This window comes from Pipra filicauda, unplaced genomic scaffold, assembly GCF_003945595.2.
Source record: "Pipra filicauda isolate LSUMZ 115617 unplaced genomic scaffold, ASM394559v2 scaffold50_size3627746_pilon, whole genome shotgun sequence".
In the NCBI taxonomy this organism is placed as follows: Eukaryota; Metazoa; Chordata; class Aves; order Passeriformes; family Pipridae; genus Pipra; species Pipra filicauda.
The window spans coordinates 3259490-3283633 of NW_024104654.1; the positions used below are offsets into that span (position 1 = coordinate 3259490).

At 42.5% G+C, this 24144-nt stretch overlaps 1 protein-coding gene across 2 annotated transcripts in view; it reads right to left on the minus strand.

Moving 5' to 3' along the window:
- The window catches only part of WASF3 (WASP family member 3), a 70693-nt gene extending 68285 nt beyond the window's left edge, over positions 1-2408 (minus strand). For both annotated transcript variants that reach the window (XM_027727190.2, XM_027727186.2), the window contains exon 1: positions 2330-2408. The gene's annotated coding sequence lies outside the window, so the exon portion shown is untranslated. The remainder of the gene's footprint in view (positions 1-2329) is intronic.
- Between the last annotated feature and the right edge of the window lie 21736 nt (positions 2409-24144).

The window sequence follows — 24144 nt, forward strand, 5'->3', positions numbered from 1 at the left end:
CTGTGAGGCATGTTGTACAGACAAGGCATACACTGAAAAACAAAGCAGGTTTATGCTGTTATTAACTACCAAATGTCATGTGTTGTACCATCTAAATCAAACAAGAAGCCTCAATAACTTATTCCTGCTATGAAAATACCTTTTTTAAGCATGACTGATTCTATTTCTGACATGTAAACTCATTTTTTAATACTTGCACGGACAAATGGGAAGATTAACAAAGACCATTCAATTTCAGTAACTATTGTGTATAATCAAGACTATTGTTTCAGTATCTGATTAAAAAATGTTTTATATTTTCTCTTTATTTGAAGAAAACAGCCATGGAAAATGAGAAGAGCACTGGCTCAATTATATATTATTTTATGTACAACAAAACCTCTGTGTTCACTGCCTAATAACTCCATTCATACTGCTGCTAGCTATATAAACACAAAAGCAATCTTCCAGCAAGGGACCGAAAAAGTTTGCTTTGCACAACTCATCCCCAAAATTCAGCTGGAAACAAATCCAGTTCCCACATCATTCAAGGGAACATAGTCTGGTCCTGGTCTCAATTGAAGAGCTGCAGATAAAACATCCTAATTCTTTCTGAAGGACTTAGTGAAAGCCGCATTCTTACTGAGTAAGAATGACTTAGGGCTTGTGAGCAGATAACTGTCCTTCCATCTTAGCATATTTTCTTCTGATGAGAACTTAAAGGCAAAAAGCTGTAACATAACAACAAAGCTCAATTCCATGGCTCAAATACAGGGTTGAATCTTGAATCCTTTAAGTTTGCAAGTACTCTAAACTGTAACTTCAATCTAACATGTTTCCAAATTGAGCACTAGTCTAATATAATTATTCCATATCACATCAGCCTCCATATATTGGAGGTCAATAATTTACCACCTGAACTACAGATCACTGTGGTGTGGCACAGCATGCTGGAGGATAAGAACTGCAGTCTTATTCCATTACTTCATTCCTTTCTTCAAGTACACTCATTAGCTTATGGAAAATACTGTATCAGGCAAAGTCAAAACAACAGTCTGTCTGCTATAAATGTAACATTTTTTGATTCCTTATGCAAAGTTTTAAAAAAAAGGACCAAAAAAAAAAAATGGGCCAGTCTTGCACAATAGGCAAGACAAAACAAACCTCCTTGTCCCCAGATTTAAAGTCTCTTCAAGTTCCTGGCTGCTTTCACAATCTGCCCCCATCTTTTTCTAATAGGAATATGTTCCCCTTATTCCCTGCAGTTTACAAAAAAGGCAAAAGAACCACAGCTAGACAGCGTTTTCCCATTCCTGCACAAGCAGCACACAAACTAAACCATTTGTGCTTAGAAATGTTTTCTATCAAGGAACCTCACAACTGCATCCAATAACCCATCACTCAACTACTGGTCCCACTTCACAGACTGCTGCTCAACCTAAAACTATCAGCCCTTCTCCTGTTAAGTTATCTGCAGCGATTACTGAACTGAATCAGAAACGAGAAGAAAAAGAATAAATAAAGCATTTCTTAACTGCTTTTAGGTCAGTGTTAGACATTCAGCCGAGATAAATCCCCGTCTTCACACGCCTGCACTCACTCAGACTCCTAGCTTCTTCTCAGCGGCACATTTACTTCAGAAGCAAGTCGAAAAAACAATTAACCCACAAAAAACCACCGGGGGTGGGAGGGGAAGGGTTTAAAAGTTCCCGAGCTGTCAAGGACTCCCAGCGCCCTTCAAAGCCAAAGACGATTATTTTTAAGCACTTGAAGACCGCTGGACATCAGAAAGCCCTGCCGATGTCACGGGGTCACTCGTGGGGGGCGAACACGAGCGGGGAACGAGACCCCGGCTGGCGGCTCCCGGGAATGGGCACCGCGTTCCCGCTCCAGCCCGACCGGAGCGCCCCGAGGCTGCGGGGCACAGTCCGGGGGCCTGTCCCCGGCCCCACGCACAGGGGTTCCACAGCCTCCACCCCGACCGGCGGGGGAAGAGGGACGTGCCCCGCGGCTCCGGCGAGGGGCCGAGGCCGGCGGGAGGGCTCGAACAAAGCTGAGGCGGGAGGGCCCCAGGACGGGCAGCCCAGCCCGGCCAGCGGAGCACAGCCGGCAGCCCCGGAGCGACCCACCGCCGCCCCCGCCGCGGCCGGCAGGAGAAAGGGGTTTCCCGCAGGGCAGCGTCGGGATTATCCCCGCCGGCGGGAGACCGCTAAAAAGCGGCTGCTCCCCGTCCGCGCCCCTCACGGGCGGGGAAAAGACCCTCCGAAAGCCGCCGGCTGCCCTTCCTTCCTCCCTTCCTCCCTCCCTCCCTCCCTCCGCGGCGGCCGCGGGAGGAAAGCCCCGCACCCACCTGGCGCCGCGCTCCGTCCCATCCCGATCCCGCTCCAGCCGCTGCCGTTCCGCCGCTCCGGCCGCCACCGCCTTCGCGGGCTAAGCCGCCACCGCCTTCGCGGGCTAAGCCGCCGCCGCTCCGCCCACCCCGGCCCCGGGCCCCGCCCCCTCACAGCCCTTATGGCCCGTGCCGCGAGGGGCGGGGCGAGATCCGCCAATGGGAACCAGGATTTGGCCGCGCCGCTCGCTGATTGACGTGAAGAGTGTCCAATGGGAACGCCGGGAGGGCGGGGACATCTGTCAATCAGTGACCCCTACCTGGGCTCGCGAGTGGGCGAGCGCGGGGGAGGGCAGTTCGTTCCTGCCCTCATTCCTCCCTCCCGCTGGTCGGCTCGGCCGTGCCCGTCGTTCCCTCCCCTCCAGCCCAGCCCAGGTCTGGCCTGGCTGTCGCCGCTCGGTGGCCCGAGACGCCGGTGTGCGGGGGCTGTCCTCGGGCTCCCGAGACCCACGTTCCTCTCGGGAGCAGCCGCCTCTTTACCCGGCGCCACAGCTGCCCCTTCCCCGCCCGGCCCCGGCGGTAGGACAGCGGTGCCCGGTCCCGCGCAGCCCCCAGGGCCATCTGGCGTCTCCCCCACGTTGCTCGTGGGGTCTGTGCTCTCACCCAGCCGCCTCCCGGCCCCTTTTCTGCTCGCAAGAAGAGGCACCTCTGCCCTCATTCCACAGGCATCCACGCCCGCTGCCCTTTGCTTGCCCTTGCGACCCAATTCCTGCTGAATCCAACTCCCGGTCATCCAGGCCCCCGAGAGATTCACGTTTATACCGACAGGCGCCCTACCGCAGGGCAGGTGCTTGGCGAGGGATGCAGCTGCTGACCCAGCCCCAACAATGTGCCCTTTCCTGCTTGGCGCGGGTTCGCATCCTTTGTGGTTATCCCCGTGGCGGGGGCTTTTGTTATTTTCTGCAAAGCCTTTAGAAAAAAAAGTAAGAGAGACTTTATCATATGAATGAGATTTTGGAGGGCTAGGGTTGGTAGAACAATTGCCAAGCGAACTTTAATGGCTCGGGGTTCTCCAATAAATAATGATAACAAACGCAGTACACCCAAATCCAGCAAGTTCACAGAGATCATGACCAGCTGCCCTGCCCAGGTCAGCAGGCTGTCCAGATTACGGAGGCTTGCTCGGCCTTTGTTTGGAACAGACAGCTCAGGAGCTCCACAGTGATCATGGCTTGGAATGATGCTCTAGAGAAGAGCACTAGGTAGTAGAGCCCACTGTGATGATGAGCAGCTAATCTAACCAGCTCAGCAGCTTGTCCATATCCTCGGAGGCTCAGGCTGCTCCACTCCAGACACTTGGACCCTCACGGGTGGTGGGGCAGTGGTGCCTGGAGCTGTGAAATAATATTGAATAAATATCATTTAGTCAATAGATAATCACAGCTGAAAGTAGAGGTTATTGAACGCCATCTCAAGTCAATCATCTTTGGCAACCAAACATTTACTGAACTCACTACCCGGTTTTACCACTACCACTACCCAGTTATCCACATTTTGCCTTACAGCAAAGTTCCGGGTTCAGGAGCACCTCCTTTTCACAGAAATAATATGCGGTATTGCTGTAATTTTCAGAAAAATTATTTGTATTTAAGATACTAATATCAGTTGTGGTAAGAAGGAACAGCTGAGAACCACGGCTGTAATCAGTCAAGGTTCGTGGCGAAAAGCAGAAAGCCAGCTTTGAAGTGCAGATGGTGACAGTTTTATGATCACTAGCAAAGCAAACAGAAAAGAAGTCATTAAGCAACATAACCCTAAAAGAAGGAAGCAACAGGCTTTTTACTCAGCATACGGGCTCAGTGTGACAAAAATCCTAAGAGGAAAATAGTCTCTAGGTTTTGAGAAAACGTTGTTCTCTATTCAAATTGAGAGTATTTTTTCTAAAACACATATGCAGCAAGAGAGTCTCTTCAGAGACTGTAAAATAAAAGAGAGGGGAAAGGACCTGGTATTGTTAAAATACAGCTGCATTCATACTCATTCAGTGGTGCTCTTTTTATGCTGAAAATGGGATCTTGAGCTTGAAAAATATTAGTTTCAAACAGACCTATCTCTACCAGTACTTTTTTTTCCGCTCCATCTATACAAGTAAGTAGCCTGTGTGATGCAAGGTATTAATTAACATTTATTTAATTCCAGCTGCTTCCCAGGCTCCTGGATTCATTTTTAGCTTTCGTTTTTCTCCTCTGTATTCATGACATTTTAAATGCTATTTTTAATAATATGTACATCTCATAAAAAAAAGGAACTCAGGCACAGCTTTATTACTGCTGTTTTGACCTTGCCTTTGAATTTGCAAATAAAGCAAATCTGCCAAACAATTTGCATTGAATCCGTATTGAGTTTTCATTAAAAGAAAAAAAAAGGTGGTTAAATTAAATGCAAGGAATAATGGAATCAGCTTTTTTTTCTGAACCAATACTATTTTTTAGTTAAATCATGCTTCAGAAAAGCCCTCTAAAGGCAGCAGATACAGGTTTGGACTGGCATACCAAGAGATGTCCAGGATTGATCTTCTATTAGTTTCACTTGGAGGAAGAATCAGACTTCAGAGAGTAATGAAAAGGGAGGGTTATTGGAGACCGAAGCCAAGATGAGTTACTAGAAGTGAGCATGATATTTTCTTAGTCTCTGCTTATAATATCGCTGGTTTAGATCAAATTTATAAGAACCTCCTTTTCTTGAATAGTTAATTTCACCAAAAAAAAAGATACAGCATAAGAAGAAATAATATTTTGAAAGGCTGTTATACAGCTTGTTGGTTCCTGCTGAGGAGCATATTTCATGATAAGGAAACCTTTTTATCTTTCAGGAAACACAAAATTGCTGAATAATGCTAAAATAAATAGTGTTAAGCAAATGATTTACAATGCAAGCAATAATCATTACAGCATCTCTGATTATTAATGGTACATTGATGGGCCCCTGCAGAGTTTCTTGCTGAATCAGCTTTTGAAATAAATTGCTTTCCCTCCAGTCACAGCCGCACCCCACAGAAAGGGGAACCATGTTTTGGCTGAGGTGACTGGTTTAGGACAGCTAGCAGATACAGGCATTGCACAACCTCAGATGCTTTATGCATTTCTACATCTCTGTTAATTGAGTTTATTTTCCATTATCACAAAACTATTTAGCCTTGATAAGGCTGTGTACGTGCTTCTCATACTATTCATATTTTCAATGGTATTGATATTACCATGCTACTCATGTTTTTCAGGAATATTTTCCTGAGACTACTAACTATTTTGTGTTTTCTTTATTGTTTTCCTCTAATATACCTGGATTGCTGGAATACTGAAAGACTAGCAAAAAATATGAAACCAAGATGCAAGTAGATCCTCAAAGGAAACATTCAATATAAGTTCCGTGTCACTGTGTAATCAACCTCAAGAAAAAAAAATGCAGGAAAGCAAGAACAAAAGGAAGCCTAATAACTTTTCAAGACAGCTACTTTCATCAACTAAACAGGAGTTGCAATTCTGCCAATTAATAGTAAGGTCCATTAACTGTAAGTCATAAAAGCTATTTGCCATGCAAAGTGCTTGTTTTTGTTTGCTGGCTCTGACATTTTGGGAGGGCACTGTAGCAGGACATCCTATGAAGCAAGGACTGATGATCTATAGCAGGAGTGGGCATAGTTGCTTAATGATTTTACAGCACTGCCAGTTGAACAAGCTCCCTTTATAAAAATAAACACAGGAAAGACATGATTTCGAGTTCCAGGAGAGATTAAAAAATTATATACAGAAAGCTGTAGTTAGTTATACACTGTTGATTTAGTGCAGTGCAGGGCACAACTAGGACTAATGGGATCAAGGTAAGAATCAAGAGCCAGAGGCGAGGGCAGGGGAGGATAGTTGGGTTTCTGCAAACAGGACTGTATGAAATATTTCAAAGCATACCATACCAAACGCTTTTCCATCAGCTAAGAATGAGCTGAATTTTATTTCTCCTGTCTGGATTGACTGTAGCCATATGCTTTCTACAGACCCAGCAGTCCTTTCCTAAACTTCTGTGCCTCGTTGTATTATGACCATCAATCATAACAGAGGTATAACATCAAGGGGAAAAAAATCTCTTATATAGGTAAAAACAGGCTTTCCTGGATAAAAATAAAAGGGTAAGGAATAGCAACATGTTGTTCAGTGCCTGAGGATTTATGCAGCTGAGTTTTGGGAAGTCCCTAGCTGCTGTCTCACTCTACTGAGCCCATAAACAGACATAGATATTGAAAGATTCATGATAACTATGTTGGACTGCTCCCAGCCTGATGTCCAATAGTTATTGGTAGCCTCACTCCACCTGAATTGTCTGTCTCTCTTGTAGTATCAAGTGTAAAGTTTACCAACACAGATTGCAACCATCCATTTCCCACTGACTTTCAGCAAGAGGCTATCATCTAGCTCCCTTATGTCCCTTTAGAAATCTCCTCATCAATAGAAAAGAGAGAGTGCCTCAGTGTTGTACTCCATTAACATCTCCTGCTTTGGGAAAGGCAGGGGAACAGTTAGACACAACCAGAGCATGAAGGTAAGCTATCAGACCAACATGACTTTGGCTTATATTTGAACCTCTGTGATTTGCCTTAGATATGAAGGTACTTTGAATGATGCATGGATGTGCAAAACTTCAAACCCAACCTTGTTGAAGATCTTGGAATATCCCAGCAGCATCCCACCTCTTTGAACAGACATTAGCTGCAGTGGGGGATGCAATGTAGGGTAAGGGAAGGAGATGACTCTGATGAAAGGGTTAGTTACATTAAATTATTTTTCTTCTTTTTATTCAGTTATAAAAATCATAGTGGGTGCCAATAAAAAATATGCTTCTGGAATTGTAAGGAGGCATATCACATAGCAAAAAAAACATGGGGCATACAGTAAAAAATTAAGAAAAATATAAAAAATATGAAAGTATCCTACTCTTCCAACCATGCAGGTATGCATAACTCATCAGAATAAAGCTGTCATGGGAACATCTTGATTACTGACTTTAGTGTCTGCCGCACTGAAATCAATTTCTCTGCACAGCCATTTAGATGGCAGGGACCAAATGTGTGTACAAGTTTGCACAACAGTGAGCACAAAGTGCTTCTGAACTTTCCCTGGCCTATTGTACAGGGCTTCCTCTTAGGAGTCCTGTGACGAGTGCACTGTTATATCCTGTTATATGGCTGGAGAGTGGCACAAGGCCAGTGAGACCATCTTTCAGTAGCTGGACAAAGAAGCCTATTTTCCAGCTGAGATGCCCCTCTCCAGCTCCCTGACCCCCGCTGCTAAACACTGCTGGATCACCAGTTGGGCTTACCCAATGGACTTGGCATCTGATGTCCCAGAGTGGAAGAAGCTGAGATTAAGGTCTGGAGATAAAGGTTGTAAAGCACCAGAAGAAAATTAAATGCATGAATCTCAGAGGTGAGATGGATTTTTATTGAAACCAGCTTTCAAAAATATATGTAAACTGACTGCAAATAGAAAAGTTCACACTAAAATTAAATTGGGATAGTAATGATAGAGACATGGAAAATGGGAGCAAAATGACACCAAGAGATATCTTAATCCACCCTACTGTGTGAAGTCTGCATAAATGAGAGATATATGGTTATGGACTGACGTCTGCTTGATTATTTTAAGGTATTTAATCTAAAGCAGAGAACTTCACAATTTCCTCCTGCATTCTTGCCTAGTGTCTGTTGTCACAAACTCTTTACTAATGTCTAATGTAACTCTTCCATTACGTGAATTTAGCACATTCTTTTCTCTTGATATCCACAATGGACGTGGAGAACAGATTACAACCTGTGATTATTTGAAAGCTTCTCATGTCTCTCCAGTCATTCATTCATTAAATTAAACCCCTAGCTTTTTCATTCTTACCTCATTAGACATGTTTTCTAATTCTCTGATCATTTTCCTTTTCTTCTTTTCGATTGCCTCCATATTTGCTGAACTTCACAGAACTAGACACACAGCACTCAATAGGAAAGCTGCGAGTTTGCTTTTACTGTAATAGTATGACATTGTTGATACATATCTCACTTGTGAGTCACTGTAACCTCAACATCTTTTTCAGCAAAACTTCTGCCTAGTCAGCTGTTTCCCATTCTGTGTTAATGCACTTGATTTTTATAGATTAAGTGCAGACCTTGCATTCTCCTCTTTGAAGTAAGTTCATCCTATTTTTTTTGGCCAGCTGTCCCATTTGTCAGGATCACTTTGATTGCTACTCCACCAGGTTTGAGACATCTGCAAATGGTCTAAACATACTGTCTACTTCATCATCCAGGTCACTGAAGTGAATACAAAACATTGCCAAACTCAAGACACATCCCTGGAGAGCCTCAGCCAACCATTTTTCATTGTAGCAGTGAACCTTTGATAACTATTATCTGATTACTGCTTTCCAAGCAATCTTCTCCTCCTTCTTAAAAGACCATCATAGCAATGTTAAAAACCTCTATCTATATCGAGGCAGCTAAAGTTAAACATTTCCTTAAAATTCATGTTTATATTAAATTTGATTACTTATCTCTTGTATCAAGTATGGAACACTTATATTTGCACAAGAGACACAAAATTATATTTCAGAATTGACAGTGAAAGCTGGGCATTTTGTATATCAGGTAGGCAAAATTTGGATTTTCACTCATAGAACATCCTCAGATTTTGAGCATTAGTAAAAAATTTGAATTTGAGTGTTTGCTTACATGACTGAGGGTCAACATCACTTTGACTGATCTTGAAAATTACAATCTTCCTTTGTAATGAAGTTTGAGAGTGCTATATTTATTGGATTACTTTTTTGATGCTTACTCTTTATTGTCCTTAACAACATAGCTTCAACATGCAAATTCTCTAGCTTTTATTCTTTTTGGCTAGAGCTAACAGTTTAGCTACGTTTTAGATTCAAAAGCAAGAGAAATCATGCTCTTCCTCAAAGCACAATGCTCATGCCATTATGCAAAGTTGAAGAGCAATCACCGTGAGAGGTTTCCATCTTGTACACTGTATCCTAAGCTTCCTGTTGTCTCCAATTAGACTTTTGTACCCATGAAGCATGAAGCACAAGTCCCTTCCAATATCAGTCATGAGCTCAGTCCTGCAAAGCTCCCTTGCCCTTGCTTTATTGAAGGACCTTTTTGCTGAGCTACATGGGGGTTTAAAAGTTCCACCTCTACTTTCTGGATCAGCACGCTCATTTCTTTGCAGGATGAAACCTTACATGAAAAGAGCATGAAAAGTATCATTTTCTGTGTGTCTTAAGTCTGCCTGAAAGCTGCATGGATGCCTACAGTCTGCATTCTCATATACAATTCATATACATGTGCCCCAATGCGCAATCAAATCTTATCCATGTGCATGCAAACTGGAATAGGCAAGAGGCGTTGCACTGCACTCTGAGTGCTCGCTGTGTCAAAAGGAACAGGAGTGCTAACTCCCAGTGGTAATTAAAGCTTGCTGGGAAATCGAGCATATGTCATATAGAATAGGCTCACTCTCTGTTTTCTTCCACTCCCTCCCCCCACCCCAACGCCATTTTGGATGGGAAGGAATCAAAAAATAGAATGAGGGGGAGATTTTAAGTAAATCTTAGCAGTAGCTTTGCAGTTGTAGGAAAATCTGTTGTTTGAATAACAGCATTAGAAGAGAAATTCTTAACTGATGCTGGAGGGAAATAACAACAATCACACTAAGAAAAAACAAAAACCTGTCAGAATTAAGAAATTTTGGTCAACCCATAGAAAGGGCTATTGGGAGGCTCTGTGGGAGAAAGAGAGTGGCAGAGCCTCCATAAAATGTAGATGCTCAGAGAGGCAAGGCAGACAGGAGAAATAAAGGCTATTTACTCATTTGGTTTTAGCTGGGAGATGGCTGTCTTTCCTCTCATACATCAAACTGAGCTCCAGAGCTCCGGGACAAAAACAGTTCAATACAGACTGTCTGCAGCTATGTCTTTTTTATTCTCCTTATTCAAACAATGCTGCATGGGAAACCACATCTCACACACACTCCCCCACTCAGAAAAGAAAAAAAAAATCAGTTTAGAAACAACTGTCATTACATAGCATATTTTCCTCATTATAAGGCACTTAAAGAACAAGAAAAAGCCATCTGCTGTAACTTGGCTGCCCTTTCCATTTTAGGTTAATCCACATTTCTGGCTTTTTCATTCTCATTCCTAATTAAATCATTCTTGAAAAATAAAATCGATGGTTTTACAATTTGTATTTAAACATTCTTATTAAATTCCAGTTCTTTTGGAAGAACATCTGACAAAATCATCCTATCTCATAGAAAATATTTCTGCTTAAACTTTTAACATATAATTGATCTTCCATTTTTAGGCTGATCTTTGGGGAAAAGGACTTCAAGCTTCTGTGTGACTAATAGTTCCAGTTTTATGCTGAATGCTGAAGTACAATGCATCATAGCATACCTTGAGTTTTCAGTACTTCCTTGTACAGAGCTCTTGTGTTGAGTCTTCTGTTCACTTCCACTTTACATTTCTAGGAGGCTACTAGAAGAAGCTGTTGTATTGTGCTTTGTACAGTCAAAGAATTGCACCATGTCCTGTCTCTTGGGGAGATGTTTGATTTTTGTTCTGTCTAGTTCTGTTGTGCCCTAATCTAATACAAAAGTATCTGTGTGGAGAGCAGAATGATGGGAAATGCTTGCCCTGGAGTTCTAATGCTGTCTCTCCTATTTCAGTCTAGTTAATGAACAGCAAAACAAAACAACAAACGGACAAGTTTGAGCTTCTCTTAGATATCACAGCAAGCAAAATGGAATGGCTTCTCCTAGGCATACCAATCACTTTTACCACATTTACAGTGTTCTGATAAATACTGCTTGGAGCCGCTCCAGGCAATTGTAATTAATTCTCAGTGGGATGCTCATAGTGGTCACCCCGGATCAGAAAGGTCAGGACTTTGTCTGTGCCTTTACAACATCAGTAAAAATTAAATACCCACTTTCCCCAAAGGTCATCACAAGCCAAATACATGAAACGATCAATCTCAATCAGTTTCCCATTCCCTGCTGTTTCTCATTATTTCTGTAGTTATCCTAAAAATTAAAAGTAAACACATAAACAAATCAAAGCAGAAGGTGTTTTCAGTCTTGTTCTAATGCTCTCTCCTATGCAAGGACCTGAAGACACAACCAGGGAAAGTGAGAGAGCCCCTTGAGCGCGCTGGAGAGCCAATTCACTTATGGGGACCCTGGCTTTAATTAATTAATCTCCCTGCCTTCTTACAGTGGCTAAAAAAGGAAAATCCAGGCTGGTAAACATCTGGACCGCGGGGGCAGCAGCAACTCAAGGTAGAAGTCTAGGGAATCTGAAGGGAAAATGCTTCCCCTGTGGACTGCGCGGGCAAGGGGCGAGCAGCGACGGCCGCCGCCGCTCAGCACCATGGACAGGGCGCGCTGGGAGGGCAGGCCGGGAGCGGGACAGGCAGGCCGGGAAAGGGACTGGTAGGCCGGGAGCGGGGCTGCCCGCCCGGCGGACCTCCGAGATTGCCTCCCCTGTCCCCGCGGAGCTCGCCTGGCAGCCGTCCGGGAGGGGCAGCAGGCTTGGCGAGACGTGTCTTTCCTTGCTGCATGCGTTTATCGCCAGCACTCCACTGTATTTTCCATAACTTGTCATGCCCTTTTGAAAAGGGCAATGTGAAATTGGTTGTCAGTTTTCTTTCCGTTTTGGTTTGGTTGTTTTTGGGGTTTCTTTTGTTGTTTTTTTTTTGTTTGTTTGTTTTTTTACTGCATATCTCAGAGCCTGGCAGTTTCGCAAAGGAGGAGGAGGAGGGAGGAGATCTCAGCACAGGTGGAGTGCAAAAATAAGGTAGAGAAATAGAGCAGTGTGGGCTTCAGCCAAGAGAGGAAGCAGTGGCCAAAGTCATGCACAAAATAAAACTGGTTCTGGACTGTTCTAACCACACAGTTGCTCAAAACTACAGCCTTCCTGAGGGAACGAACATCAGTCAAATGTTCCTCAGTGACACTGGTGTAAATCAGGTGCTTCTTTCAATATAACTGTTTTCTCTTTTCATTGTCAGAGAGGTCAAATTTGACCTTGGAGATTTTATACAAAAATATTAATTTTACAGTAAAATTTTTCCTGCTTCTTCTGCTGTATACTTCCTTTATGTGACAAGTATTATTTTCTTTCACTGCCATAGTGGAAATCCTGAACACATTATCACTTCTTTCAAAAACCATGTAATTTTGCTTGTAAATGTCAAGTCCCATTGTTCAGCATGGGAAGTGCCAGCTTCAGGGCCAAGGCAGCTGGATTGGCTTAAACAAGTGCAAGAAACAGTCTTCAAAGGCTATCAGACACTCTGGTAATTTTCCTTCGGACAGTCAATCTCTGCTCATAGGCTTCTCACAATCCCCTGCAAAGTCTCACTCTCCTTATATCAATCTCTGCTTCCCTCTCCTTCATCATAACCTCACTTTTGTACATCATCTCTCTCACTTTGTTTTTTTTTGGTCATTGTGCACCACCATTAAACAGAAAATGTTCCAGCCTCACTGCCTTTTCCTCACTGCCCTACTTCCTTCAAAAAGCCAGGGAGCCAAACTTAGGGGGATACCATCACATCATACATGATGTTTTCAGGGGCTCTCTCTTATATTTTACTTATCTTGATTGCAACTTATTGGGCAGACAAACTCTGAACAGTACAATCTCAGTTGATTTTTGGCTGCTGCTGATGTACAAATGAAAAGAAATTATCTGCCTTCAACTTGTACACAAGATAATTTCATTTTCCATCAAATAGTGTGTCTTGGAAGAGATGCAGACAGATGATGGACTCTGGCTGGTGTTTATTATATGAAGTACAACAACTGCTATGATGCAGTCCTCCTTTTCTGCTCTATCTGCCTATTGATTCCTATCACATAATTAAATTGTGAACTCCGAAAGAGAAAGCCATCTTTCATTTCAAGTACTGCTCAGTGTCTAGCCTACCAGGCTCTGAGCCCTTATGAGATCTCTGGTAATACTGCAATGCAAATACTAAGGGAGCTGCATCTGCCTGTTCACCAGCCACAAGACTCCACGCTTGCCTAATGCAGGGGTCCTATATAGCCAATAACACAACAGCTGGAGTGACAGATCATTACAGTGCTATTGTGCCAGAAGTGTTGTTATGAGTATAAAGGATTGAGCCGGTTATTAATCATCTCAAAGAGCTTTACATGGGCACAAACATAAATCACAGCACTCCATCCAGTTGGGTAATTACATTCTGCCACAATAAATTCCTTCTAAAATTTCTACCAATAATACTATTTTTCACTTCCAGTCCTACACTTTGTGCTTTCTTGCTTTACACCAATAAATAGCTTATGTGTTTCTCTTCTGAGATGATCAATTGCCTTCTGTGGAAATTCAGATGTCCACAGAGCTGCACTATATTCTTTATGCAGCTGTCAGAGAACTCTATAAAGCCATTTCTTCACATTAAATGATGTATAAATGCACAATTTTCTTACAATAAAGAAAAAGCATTAATGACGTTTAGCAACAGAGTTCCTTAAGCAGCCTTTTTGAATGCCAGAAGAGTAAACATGGATTCCCAAATCATATTTATCCCGTGATGTCATCAAATATAAAATCATCCAGAAAAGAGAGAAAATAGTCTAATCTCCTCTTAATGCACCTTTCAAAGTCTCCACACAATTTGGACAGTTCTTAATATAAAATGTCAATGTCATTTGCAACTGGCTATTTATTATTTAGTATACAGGCTATTTAGCTGTGCATTCCTTTATAATACATGAAGGTAGCTTTTAATTAGTAAAGCAGGGAAGATTTGGTCCTTTTAGATGGCCACGCTTGAGGGCATTTGAGAAGCCTTGCGGAATCTCAATTTCTGAAGGCTTGTGGTGCTGTTCGTAGTTATCACTTAGGATTTGTTTCTCAGAAAAAGCAGTTCCCCCTGAACACAGTAAAGTGTTTGTGTACAAATGAAAATTACATACTGGAGCATGCTGTGCTGGTGACAGTGCAGGTCATTTCCTTTATTAAAAAAATTAAATATAAATCACTTGCCCATTGTTGTACATAAGTCCCTATGTACTCTTTCAGCTTCCAAAGAGAAGATAAATGGACCATCTTTTCAAAACAATGTCTTGAAATTATGTATAACACCTGATATCATCAGTTTTGCAGCTATCTTTGGAAGCTTCTCTGGTTTAGCAGCAAACTAAAGAGATAAGCAAACACATACTAGGATCTGCATCGTTGCTTGGAAACAATCAGTTTGGGAATGGCATAATCCTATTAGTCTGAAGAAGACCAAAATTTTAATAGACTTCATGCAATTCAGATGCAAACTCTTCCTCTCAAATCAAATTCTACTACAGCTTTCCTCTTTTTTTTTCTCTCCCTACTAAAGGATGTACATAAATGCCTCATGGCATCACAACAATGAATAATGATGTGCTAAACCTTTATTGATTTGCTTGGCATTCTCATAGACTCCCCACTCCCAAAACATATGCACTGAATTACACACTCATGTTTGCAGTATTAAAAATACAGTACATTCAAAAGAGAAGATTGGAGAGTTTAAAAGGACTGCTAATGGAATATAGAGGTCTGGATTACTCAAGCTGGGCTTGACACAAGAGCACACCTGGGTGCACAGGAAGGATGCTGACACCACAGTTTTAGGCAACTCAGTCAGTCAGCATGTCTGATTAGAGCCCTGCTATTGGGAATGGAGAAACACCAGCACCCCCTGTGACTGAGCCAGAGCAGAGGTCTGACTTACTGTCCTGCTCCTTCTCCACTGAGCACAGAAGGAGCCTAGCTACCTAAAAAGATCACTGAAGTTGAGCAGAGCCTCAGGCCTACTCCAATATATTTTCAGCTGTCTCAGGCATCAAGTCGATACCCTGGGACTGCTGCAGCACAGGGAAGCCCTGCGCTCATGCTGCAGGGCCAGCGTGGAGGGCGCTAGAGCATGACTCTCTTCCTCAGCTCTGGGTTGAAGATAGTTCTAGTGGTGACTCAGGAAGACAACTTTCCAAATTCTAAGTGATGCAAAGCATCAAGAAATAAATAGAAGATGAAGTCTCTAGTCTTCTATAGCTAGATTTCCAATTTCAGAAGTACTGAACTAGGCACTGAAATCCATCCTTATTCAGAGGAGCTCTCGTTAGCATGCTGAACTCCCATCTGCTTCAGTGGAACAGAAACTTGCGTAAAGGGTACCATACACACAATGCTTTCCCCGTGAAAATATTTGTCCCCTTATGGTCATGGCTGTGGCTTCAACCCAGCCAAGAAGGATAGTTACCTAACCTTACTGTATCAGTGTGAAATTCGCTTGTTGGCCACGGGCAGCTCCTTCTCAACAGATATCACATTCAGAGCCACTACAACAACACAGATTCATTTCACACCTGTCAGCAGCAATGCAAAGGGTGGGAACAGCCCTATGAACAGACCTGCTTTTTCACCCCAAGACACTTCTCTCCGAGGAAGGGATGACACTTGCAGGGTAAGAATAGATGTTGCCTGGTCCATTATCTCAGGCTGTCAAGCAAGCCTGCACTTTCAACATTAAAAGCATGAATTGTAAAAGTACAAATGGGAGATGATTCTCAGAAGGCATTTTTATAGCCAGCAGAAAACTTCATGCCAATTGCTTAAAAAAGGCTTTGAAAGTTTTCCAAGACAGCACAGCACAGGCCCAGATCACTCCTACTAGTTTAGCTTCATAATTACCTTCTCTTTCAATACTTATTTTTGTCTTCAGCAGAGTGCTTCCCTCCCTGCTGCTCAAGTCCCCTCTCATTGCCAGCATCCCTCAGAAAGGGCTGAATAGAGCTTCTCTTCCCACCCCACAAACATGACCTGGCTGTTCCACAGGTAGCCATGGACAGAAGCACAAGGTGCACTTAACCGGCTGTGCCCAAAAATATTTCCAACATTCCCAGCATGAAGTATTAGAAAGTCCAGCTCTCAGGCACAGTGCAGCTAACTGCCAACTCCTGAGACCTGGAGTGATCCCATAGAATTTGGCAATTTCTGCTTTGCCAACACAGCACTTGCAAATTCTGTCACCCAGAATTACATGACCAGCTAAGAAGGGGAAATATTTGTGTTTCAGCCAGCCCAGTGTTGGGTTTTACTGAGACAGGTTTCTGCAAGTAACTTGAATAAAAGATCGTATTCTAAGCTCTAACACACGTTGCCAGAGGTTCCCAGAAACCTTTTTTTCACCTGCATAATATCTGTCCTCAGCTAGTGCTGAAGGTCCCATGAATTTTTAAATGCAATATTTGGATCAGAATTTTTTTAACCTCCTTTGCTGCCATTTCTGTACGCATTCCAGAAGAGTTAGTCTGACCTGAGCTGAGACTGTCCTAGAGGCCTTTACTTCTTTATTATCTCTTCTACTGTTGTCTAGACCTCCTGGGCACTTGTATTTCCACCTCAAGATCTCCAGTGGTGCTGTCCTCACTGTTGCATTCAAGCACTGAGAAAATTTTGAGCTAGATGCTTTAAAAATGCAAATCAATGAATGAGAAGATAATAACCTTTTCTCATTTGTGTTCCTTAACTACATTTTCTGCTAGTAAAAAAATCTGCTTTTTTTCTTGTCTTTTCTACACCTTCAGCACTTTAATGATTAGTCTACTTCTTACTCCTTCATCTTTGGATTTTTTTTTTTATACTGCTAACACATTTTCATCCTAAAAAGATTTCCTGGGTTCTTCAGTGTATAACCATAAGATTCTTAATATATTATTGTTAGCTGGCTGTTACTATATATATGTGCGGGATACAGCTGTTTGTGCAGCTGACTGGTCCTGATGGTCAGCTTTTGCTGGGAAAAGGCCAACACAAAGTGAGAGTGATGGTGTCAAAGTAGCTCAACCCCCATTTTTGTTATTTTTTATTTCCTTCTCTAACTTTTCCCAGCCACAGTTTGCAAGGGCCTTTCTACTCTGAAGTTGTAGCCCCCTCTTCCAGTCCCCACTCCATTTGTCTGCAAGGAATAGGGGGGTCTTTCCACTCCACGTGTGATCTGAGCTCTCTTTAGTGTGCTTGGCCTCCAAGGAGCCTCGGTTGGGGATGGCTGTGGGTGTAGTTCACATGGAAATGCCTACAGTGATCACAGCACATGTTTTGGGGTCCCAGATGCCACCACAGGGAGCAGAGGCTGACATTAGCAAGGAGAGATAGGTGAGCCAGTGTCATGGAACCAGCCAGGTGAAAAGGGGAACAGCCAAGGAAGTGAGTCTGGTATTAACCACAAGAATAATTGTCTTTCCAGTAAGGCTGGAGGCAGCAGATCATGGCAGAAAACGAGTGTCCACATGCTAAAGAGCTTGCCCATTTGTCACAAAGCACCATCCAGCTGAGGAGAAGGAATGAGTCACAAGTGTTAAGCTTTCCTGAGAGGCTTAAACATTTCAAGTACCAGCACTCATGGCCCTATAACCAGGGCACTGCCACTGTTCATAATGGGCCCTTATATAAAGTGCTGCGTTGCAAGGTCTCAGGGCTGAAGTTCATCAGGCTTTTTCTTGTCTGAACTTTTCTTTACCTGCCTAGAGCTTTGTTTTAAGCATGGATAGCTGTATATGCCTTTTTTTATCCTAATGATCAGGCGGCTATGCTTGATTAGTTTTCCTTTTACTTGTTTTTGCTGGCTATAACTGTGATGTTTACATTGCCAGTAGCAACAAAGAGCTCTTCCATGCAGAATGAAGCCTTCATTTCTACACAATGAGGTGGTACAGAGGAAGGCAGGGTGGGCATGATAGCAGAGGCCTTGAATGTTGAGGCACAGGACACAGCGTACAGGCACAGGATGATAAGAAAAAGGGCAGAGCTCAGGGCTGGAAATGACTCATCCATGGTCAGTTAAAAAGATGAGGATCTGAGAGCTGCACAAAGCACATTTCAGGGGTAGCAAACAGAGCAAAGAACAAGTATCTAATAAAAGTAAAAGTTACTGTATATGTAGATTTAGTTGCCAGGCAGAGTGGCAAATTAAGGTGTGAACCAAACTGGCAAAATTATACAAATTATCCCAATTGGCTTCTATGGGGGAAAGAAGAAACCATCAACCTGGCAAGGTACTCAGGGGTGCTGTTGCCCCCCCATCCCCGTGGTCTGTAGCCATCAATCTAAGCACCCAGAACGGCAGTGGAAGGGGTTGGAAAACACTGGAAGAAGGGCCATAAACTAGGAGTGAATATAACAATTTTAGCTGTATTGTTGTTATTGAAAATTCTTCTGTAGTAGTATTCTTTGCTTTTTTTTCCTTCCTTTTCTGTAATAATTAGATCTGGATTAATAAGAATTCTTTGATTTTGATCATTTAGATTTCAATTATGCTAACAGTAGATTCTTAGCTCTACACAGTGTGTTTCCTTTTTGTCCATAACAAGATTTTGAGCTTAACACGTTCAATAAATCCCAAATACTTTGGGGACTTAGGGCTGATTTCTCTCTCTGTTAACAGCTACACACACCAGGCACCTGAGGGCACTAACATTCTCACCATTTTCCCCAAGCAATGTGAGTAAGAGCAGGAAAGAAGTGCTCAGCAGTTGCAGAGCACCCATTACAGTCATTCAGCCAGCGTAGCAGCTTCTCTGAGGCCCTCCGTAACCGCCCTAGTATAAAGGATTTCTCATTCCTGTAAGAAACCTTGCTTTTTCCCATGACTCTGCAGTGCATGCAGATAATTCCCACCAACTCCTAGCAGCTCTGTGCTATGTGTTTTAATGTGCTTTTCTGAGTAGGACAGAATGAGGTCCCGGAAACTGTGAGGTCATCCCCAGCACCTTTATTTTTGCACTGTAGAAAAGAGGCTGTAGCGCTGTATTAAGATGGTCTTTAGCCAAGCATCACAGAGCAGAAGAAAGCCCCAGCTGATATGGGACATGTAGGATCCATTATGCCTGTTTCTTGCCCACAGAGGCAGAGTCAGCTCTTAACTATTCTGGTTTTATGATCATTTTGCCTGAGGAGAGCAATTTAAAGCAGGTGCAGCATCATGGAGAAATGAGGCCAGTGACCTGGAGTGTCAAAGGGATTTGAGCATCTAGATAGAAGTACAGCCTTGCTGAAACTACCCCACACTCTCTGGGATACTCTTTCCTCTACTACTGAATACTTGGAGCAGTTTTTCCCCTGGTTATTTCAGCGCTTCCAACATTTGCTCAGAAATTTCCAGATCTCTGCTGAAATCGATGAATTTAGGAGACGAAATGCCAGCATTTCCTTCTATTATCGCTGAGATAATCCACTGAATTTCCAAAGCTCCTTCCTGAAAATCTCACTCAGTATCAGCAGCTCTAGTGGGAATTCAACACCTCTGAAAGTCCAACAAAGAACAAAACCTCAGGCTACAGACAAACAGGAGAGGGTATGGCGAAAGAAATGGAAAAATAACTCTCTGAGAGATGTGGTATTCCCTGGAGAAAAGGCCGTCCTATCTGGCTGCTGCATAGATTTTTAGGTTGCTTTTGAAAAAAAAAAAAAGTTATTTATGAAGATATTAAAAAAAAGTTTTCATTGACAGATTAGCACCTAAATCCTTTGCAGAAGAAGTGAATTAAAGAGGAATTTGAGTGAGGAAAGTACAACACTGGGGACAGGAAACCAATCTCCTATGCACAGTGTACATGCCTTTATGATATACATTTCCTTGTGTTTCTCAACTTTCTTTCTGCCCTTTAATTTAAGGTTGCATATTCTGATGGCAAACGTCTCACAGCTGCAGAAAGGAAGTCACAGACAGCCTGTAATCTACAGCCAAGCATCATTCTGAAGAAGTTTGCAATTTGTGATAATGGTATTGTTCCTTCAGTTTTGTTCTTGTAGCTCATCCTTCATTACACGCAGTGCTTTACAGAGCTTTCTGTGTTTAGCAGCATTAGCCCCTCAAGCAATAGATTACAGTAAGAATATTTAAAATTTTATTACTGCAGCTTTTTTTTTAAGTCCCTAGTAGCAGTAAGTACAAGGTATGAGTGGGTGGTGCTAGGAAAAATCATTCTTGTTTGCATCAGGCAACAAATAAACCCCACATGTCTAATACCACTTGACATAATAAACCATCAGTGCAATTAGCCCTTAGATTAGTAATTTTTATAATTCAGCTGTTCAGCAATGACTCAAACCTGTTGTATGCCATCTTTCAAGTAACAATATAAATAGCTTGAGCAAGCAAAAAAGAGACCTGCAATTTATTGCTTCAAAATGCACTTTTTCGTTCCACATATCTGATCTTTTTCCTGATAAAACTGAAGACGATTTGGATTAAATGGATGGGCTTTACCCAAAGCAGTCTGAGGCTCAGCTAGGAGTGTATAATCTGTGTTAGCCCTGAATGGACTTGGGAGGTGCACACTTGCCCAACAATAGGCCATTTCTCTGGTAAAGAATTTTCACTTTACTGCTTTGCCAGGCAAGATACACATCGTCTCTTACCTCTAAGGAGGGAGATGAGGGGGTGCACTGAGAGTCACTGTGCAGAATCATGCAGGCAGGATTCAAAGCAAACAGATTTGCAGTTTCTTTAGTGTAAAGGTTGAGACCTGTTTTTAATTATGATAGTGGTCAAATCCACAGAGGATTTAGATTTGTGAAACCCGAATTTACTTTGATATGTGATATTGGTCTTGTTGAGTTTTCCCATCAATGACTCCCTCCAGAAACATTAGTTAGTGTCACCAAGGGCCTTCTGAGGAAGGGGGAGCGCTCAACTCTGCTGCAGAGCTGTTATTCACAGACCACATGCAATTGCTCAGGATCTGTGGCACTGCACTTGGCTCACAGATTGTTCTTGCATTTCTGCATTTTATCAGTACCCAGTGCATCCTCTTTAGTGCTACGGTTAAATGGTTAAGCTTTTCCTCTTCTGTGTTCCAGTACGATTGTTTCTTTTCTCCAGCTGAGTTATATCTATCCTCTAGAGAAATAAGATCCAGTGCCTTTTGAAGAGTCTCTGTTTCACGCAGTTTATAAATGCACTTTATACTATAGCCCAAACCTTATATGCCATGTCTTTCTTCTCACCTTAGTATGATGAGATAGAGGGAGCCTTGCAGGCTAGATCCTCACCTACTTCATGAAGAACTTACCCAAAACATGGCCTCTCTTCAGCTGAGAAAAGTTTTTCTAACTCTGGTAATATATATCAAAAGAAAACAGAAGCAGGAATATGAATGATCCATCTTCTTCATACCAATCATTAGCTATATTTAATTGAACACCAGGTCAATAAAGGCTGATGATCTGATAATTTATTTTAAGTGGAATGAACTTAGGGAGTCAAGCTGATATGGTATTTGTGAGTTTGGATATATTTTTCAAGAGCAATTTTTGCAAAGTTTTGTAAAGCTAATGTGACCCTCATGGTGTTAAATAGAGAGGTGATATAATTAGAAGGTAGTTCATAGTTAATCAATACTATAAAATTCTCCAAATGCTTTAGTAGATAGATCATCATATATGGTTTTAAATAAAAATACAAGTAAGATTGGTTGAAAAAAGTCATATTTTCAGAGCAATTCTTTGGATGATTTTTTTTTTTCAAAATACTTTGCAATTGGTAATTTTTGTGTGATTTGTCAGGAGTAAATGTAGCAGAGGTTTTACCCAGGCCCTATCTCATTGCAACGTAACAGAAGTAAGAAGTGGTCCTCTGTGTGATTTTTTTTCCCTTTTTTTAGTATTAGTATTTACAAACTAAAGTGATTTCTTAAGTATAATATACTTTATTGTACTTCTAGAATATTTAAAATAGAATTTTTACTTTGATTTCTTCAGGAAGTGGTATCTGTGGTTTTTAGGGATTTGTGGCACATGCAGCCGTGTAGGTATGAGGCATCTTTGGGCAGCAAGGTCTGTTTTGGCAGCCCTTATATTCTAGGTACTGCCCAGCTTTCCTCAGTGAGCAAAGAGCTCCACAGCAGCAGGGAGCCCCAGAAGACATCATGGAACTCCTGTGAACAATACATTAAACACCAGTTGCAGAATAATTACTGTCTTTACTTTCATCTTTGCATGATTGGCCACATGCAGTCTGACCAGCAAGCCATGACTTCCATTTCCCATGTGAATTCAGATTGCAGCTCTAACATGAGACACGAGCACTCAGTGGAACACAGACTGCCCCCAGAATGGCACCAGGCACATTTCTGAAATTGGGCTGCATGTGGGAGAGTTTTTGGAAGACCTTGCTTCGTAGGGCTGCTGGCTTGTGGGAACATGACTGAGAATGTGGAGTGAGTGACATGATTAGATGGGCTGATACTTCAGGTTTGCTGTTAACAATGGGAGACATTTCAGCTACTAGTCCCTAGAGAAGAGGTTGCTTGCTGAGGACAGACTACCACTAGAACTCAGCATTAAGAGATAGCATCGCCTTTTTCAGATATTTTGTGAGTCCTTAGGGACCTGATTGCATCTCAGGGTGAAGGCTCACTCAAATCTCTCCTCTCTTAGTTCAGTGTTTGTGATACGTGCACATTACCATCTCACCCTCATGTTACCAGTCTCCTCTGAGCCCACTTCAAGAGTAAACACAGACATTGCTTTTAAGACAAAGCCCCATTTACCCACCAAGAGATAAGTTCAGGTTTCTGTTAGAACATTGCAAACTAAATTGCCAGCAAAGCATTAATACACTTTTAATCTCAGCCCTGCAACACAATATGTCTGTTTGCTTAAGCTCTCTTACCTAAGACATATATCTCTGCTCTCAGAAGAAAGGGATGAAGGCACCATCCCACCATCATGGTGTCAACCTCTGCAGTCCAGAAACAGAGACCTCTTCCCCATCGTGGAGCTGATTTATAGACCTTAGGACTGGAGTTCAGAGATAAAAAAGCAAATGCTGAGGAAAGTATTTAGGAGTCAGACTGGAAATTAGGACCCCTTAAATATCTACAGACTGTATTTTCCTTGGTCTCTGGACAAGATAATGTAATACATTGTTGTGATATACTTTTCCTGTAGTTGATCACAGAAAAAAAAATAAATATGAAACTCATAAACTGCCTACTTGCAGCCCAGATGCCCATTTAAATATTGCCTTATTTCTGTCCTTCTACCACCAGCAAATGTCACAGTCAGCACAGCAGAGCGGCTGAAGGACTTGTTTTCTTTCCTGATAACATGAAGCAACCCAAATAATATCAATGGGCTGAGGCCAGAAAGATTTACTGGGGAGGAAAATTAACCCAGCTGAATAAACGTGGGGCAGCTTTGGCTATCGCCTCAGGGTGAAATCTCTAAGTCACTTTGGCTGAAAATGACGGGTATGAAATGGGTTAGACACCCAGGCCTTGGCTCCCCATTTGCCAGGCTCAGTTAGGCTTCACAGGCAAAACAAGCAGGGAATGTTTTCCTGCTGATCCACTGGGGTTAATGGGCTCTGGCAGGGCACAGGAGAGTGATGGAACCCGAGGAAGGAAGGATAGAGACAGTCCATCCTCGGGGAGGACAGAAAGGAGGCAGAAAGGGAGTAGAGTGTTGTTGCAGCAACGAGTTACTGCAGCACCATGCGACTGCGCCCCAGTTCTCTGCACATTGGCAGAGAGGAATAATTGTGTTTTGAAAAGGCTGGTTTTAAAAGACACAATAAATTTCCTGACTGACACCTCCCTAGTAAACGTGTATAAATTCCCTCGGACGTGCCACTCCGAGAATTACAGGCTGTGAGTGCCTGGGTAAGTTTTATTGCTTTGGTTTCAGTAGGCTGGCTAATGGATGTGAAATTCCCTCCCAGCTCT